The sequence below is a fragment of the Coenobita brevimanus genome, chromosome 61 (assembly GCF_032717465.1).
Source record: "Coenobita brevimanus isolate Jiangsu-jjx chromosome 61, ASM3271746v2, whole genome shotgun sequence".
Lineage (NCBI taxonomy): Eukaryota > Metazoa > Arthropoda > Malacostraca > Decapoda > Coenobitidae > Coenobita > Coenobita brevimanus.
The window spans coordinates 12,593,962-12,598,522 of NC_137014.1; positions in this window are offsets into that span (position 1 = coordinate 12,593,962).

The window sequence follows — 4,561 nt, forward strand, 5'->3', positions numbered from 1 at the left end:
CTCCAAATCATTTTAATTCCCTCTCAATTAAATATATCCAATTTTTATCTGATTTCAGACTAATAATTCTGTGCATCGATGTCTTATTGCTAAAAATACGACTCATTGCCGGAAGCCGGTGGTAGCAACATCCCTTTTGATGTGTTTGGATAAGTTTCTGTTTGTATGTGTTTGAGTGCTAGCTTACCTTGTAACCATCCATTCCCTTCCCGTCACCCTGGCCTTTCTTGCAGCTGAAGGTTCCTCCTAGCCTGGCCAGCTTGCGACACGAGACCTGTGGTGTATGTAGGAGCCTGAAGTAGTCGTCAACGCTGGCCACCTCTGGCACCTTCACCTCACTCACCACCAATGGTCGCATAACTTTGGCTGGCACGGGCCTGTGAACCATAAGTTAGTTAATGCTTAACCTTGCGTTTTGAGTTTGCATTATATTGAAGAAGAGCATTGATTTTATAAATGCGCCAGCACGTGTATGTGTTAATAAAGACATGCAGAAGAGAAAATAAATGAAATGTACACCTGACTTCAATTCTTCCCACTGTAGTCACAAATTAATTATCGGGCACAATCAGGAAAGAAAACTGTACATCACCAGACACCACACCCAGATTTCATCCACGGTGGCTTGGCATAATAACGACTCCCTAGCCTCTATGTCACAATACACCCCAACACCAAATCACTCTCCCTCAGCCATATCTGTACATTTTGTTTCTTTTCTCGTTTCTTACTCATTCCTCACTCGTCCAGCACCTTAGCTTCATTATACAGTATTCTTGTTATTCATTCATTAGCCATGAATTCCAGCTATTACTTCCACCTTCACTCTGGTATACATTTCATCATTTTCTCCAGGTAACTTCACAAGCACTGCTCAGAAACCACTTTCTCTGCCATCCCCCCTATAATACCTTCACACAAGTAGTGAATGAGACACCAATAGCATGCATTCAGTATGGACAGTTGGTAGCAGAGCAAAAGTGGGGACATTTGGGCTGCTGGGCCTAAGGAAAAGGAATATAAAATCTGCCAACAGGGTCACACACACACACACACACACACACACACACACACACACACAGAAACAGCGACCCTCTGTGAAGCTAGCTTAAAAACTCTACCCAGTTGGCAACACCCCTAGCAGCCCGCGGCCCCAGTCAAGACCATACACCGCAGTGATGCGTCTCATTTCTTCAACCCTGTGGCGTCTTTCCTATTTTTTTTTTCCCTACTTTCAAGCACAATGAAAAGGTTAATGAAGGCTGTATGTAACATCTCCATTTCAAATTCTCTCCTAAAATCGACCACAAAATCGACAGTAGAGGGAAAAAATTAAATACAAACGACGTCTTTAGACTGAATGGATTAATATTTCTGGGAAAGTGGTAGGTGGGGGCGCTCATCATCCACTCACTCGATGTATTGCTGCTCTCGGGTGTCTGCCCTTTCCTCTCTTCCATCCTTCTTTCCTTCCATCCTCTTCTGTCTTTCTATCCTTCATTCTTTCCTTGTCCTTCTGCCTACGGGTGACTTTACACTCCCTCTTCTGTCTTTCTTTCCTTCATTCTTTCCCTTTCCTTCTGCCTGTGGGTGACTCTACACTGAGTGTCAAGCCAAATGGTTTCCTGTACACTAGGAAACCATTTACTACGCTGGATGGTAACCATAGAACCATATTTTGGCACCTGGTGGTTTAGTGGGTAATTATAGCGCTCCAGTCGGATTGAGCCGGTGAAGGTTTATATCCAAGGGGTGGTTGGCGTTGATTGCTCACATAATGCCACTCAGGGATGAGTGAGGCTGGTCACTCTCATCTTAAATCTCGAGACCAACTGCCTAGCCCCGGGCTCCTACACTCCTCTTGGGGCAATGCAAGATTGGATGATGGATGGATGGATGAATTATATACAGAAAGATTGATAGACAGACAGACAGAGATGGATAGATATAGATATAGAAATAATTTATATACATTGAGAGGACTCAACCTACGTGCTAAGGGGTCTTTGTAAGCAGCATGTGTTAGGAGTGTGATGCTGTATGGTAGTGAGACTTGGGCGATAAAGGAAGAGGATATTCGCAGGCTCAAACGTACAGAAACGACAATGATTAGGTGGATGTGCAGTGCGTCCCTCCGTGCAAGACCTGGAGGGGCTGGGTTTACGATGGGAGAGTTGAGAGGTAGGATGTGACTGGAGTGTATTGGTGTTGTGATGAGGAGAGGTAGATTGAGATGGTTTGGGCATGTGGAGAGGATGGGGAATGATAATTGGGTGCAGAAGGTGAGAAGTGTTAATATTGGGGGTGGGGTTGCGAGGGGTAGACCGAGAAAGACGTGGAACGAGGTCATTAAGTGTGATCTCAGGATTAAGGGACTGAACAGGGAGGCTGCAATAGATTGTGCAGCATGGAGAGCCGTTATTAGGTGACCAAGGCCGACGCATGCAAGCATGTTAGAGCCTTCAAAAACGAACGACGATATACATACATAAATACATGTTTTACATAGATACATATATACACACACATATTTAAACGTACTGTAGAGTTAGCCAAGTTTCCAGCTATAACACACAGTGTTGACTACACTGTCTTTGTGTGAATCCCGAACTCCCCTACTTCGAAGCATAGTACGTGGAATTATTCACAGCTGAGAGGACTGGGATGCAGGTGTATAAGCGGAGTTAACGGATAATGTGGTGTAATCAAAGACTCAGTTTTTACACCTATCAACCCGTCAAAATCTTCCACAGGAGTACCCACTAAAGTTTAATAATATCCAGCTCAATCCTGCATCATCCTTGAACGTGCTTGGGGTTTCATTCACTCAGGACTTATATTGGAAAGATCATATTGCATCTCTTGTAAAATCTGCTTCCAAGAGATTAGGTGTGCTAAATCGACTACGTGCCTTCTTTACCCTTGAACAGTGGCTGACTTTATACACGGGTTTTATTCGCCCCTGTTTAGAGTACACCTCTCATGTGAGGGGAAGCTCCCCACAGAGGACACCAGTAATCTGGTGTATGGATTATTTTTTTGTATTCGTTTGTTTTTCCTTCCTCTGTTCTGTTATTAAAAAAAAAAAAAAAAAAAAACGCTCTTCTCAATAGGGTGGAGTCTCATCAGCTCTCCTCCTCTTACTGGCTCCCTTCAACCTCTGTCTCTTCGCTGCACTGTTGCCTCTTTGTCTCTTTTCTATCGCTACTTCAATAGTCACTGCTTCTCTGAACTGTTTGCTTGCATCCGTCCACCTTTACGACGAATGCGTAGCACCCGTCTAGCAACAAACTCTCATCCCTTTTCTGTCAAACTCGCTAATGCAAGAGTTAACCGTTACTCCCAGTCTTTCCTTTGTGCAACAGGTCAACTCTGGAACTGTCTCCCTCTGTTTGTATCTCCCACTTCCTATGATCTCCAGTCTTTCAGACGCAGTGTGTCCAGGCATCTCGAAACGAACTGATCTTGAATTTGGCACTCTTTTGTATTGTTTTTGTTTCTTTATTTCTTGGAAGGAACTGCTTTGCGGGCTCAGCCTTTGGTTCCTTCTTCCTCGCAAAAAAAAAAAAAATGACTGCTGGTCCTTTAACTGGGGACTTTACTTTTTTCTGCATGTGAATGTGACAGGGAGGGTCAATAATATTAAAGTCCTTTTCCAAGGGGCGGAGTCAAAAATACAGTAATTAATCTCCTCATTTTAGTGATGTAGCTACGTATGTTCATGGACGGGGGAGGGAGCATCTACCAAAAATGGGTGGAACAAGTCTTGTAAGTCTCAGATAAGGCTATGTAAAAGGATTATGCACACCATTTTTAAGAGTAATTGGTGAGAAAAAGGGGGGAGAGCACGATCATCATGACAACGACGCTCTTGTCCAGGGAAACTAGTGTCCTCAGAATGATGATATCCAGAAAATAATGTCGCTAAAAATTCCAGTAGATTCTATATTAATATAATGAAGGTTTTAAACTGAAAAACAAATAATAATAATATGTAAGATCATGTGGTGAGAATGGAGAATGAAAGACTGACTAAGAGGGTGTATGTAGGTGAAGTGAAAGGAGGGAGCGGAAGGGGGAGACCGAGGATGAGGTGGAGGGATGGAGTTGAGAGATATATGAGGGAGGGGGGAGTGAGTTGGGGAGAGGGCAGTCGAATACAGAGCGACTTGGAGGCGTTTTGTCTGCGGCCACCCTTTGCAAGATTAGGGCGTCGGGCTATTGTTACATAGATAGATCAATAGAAATACAGAAATTATCCTTGTCTGACAGGAGACTGGAGATACTGCTGATTTTCCAGAGACTGGCTCAAAACTGGAAACCTGGCAACCCAAGGTCTAGAGCTACAGTAGGTAGGGTTTCTGAAATCTTCTGCCGAACTGTTGAATTTCACATGAAAAAGCTAAATTTATCATTATGGTAAATATGATCATTCTCATTAGAACCCTATTTCTTCATGTTAGCTGTTCTGTACTGATTTTTGCGTTTGCTACAGTACACTTTATACTGTAGGCAAATTTACACTGGTACAGTTCATAATTCACCTTATCCTTTGGGTTGT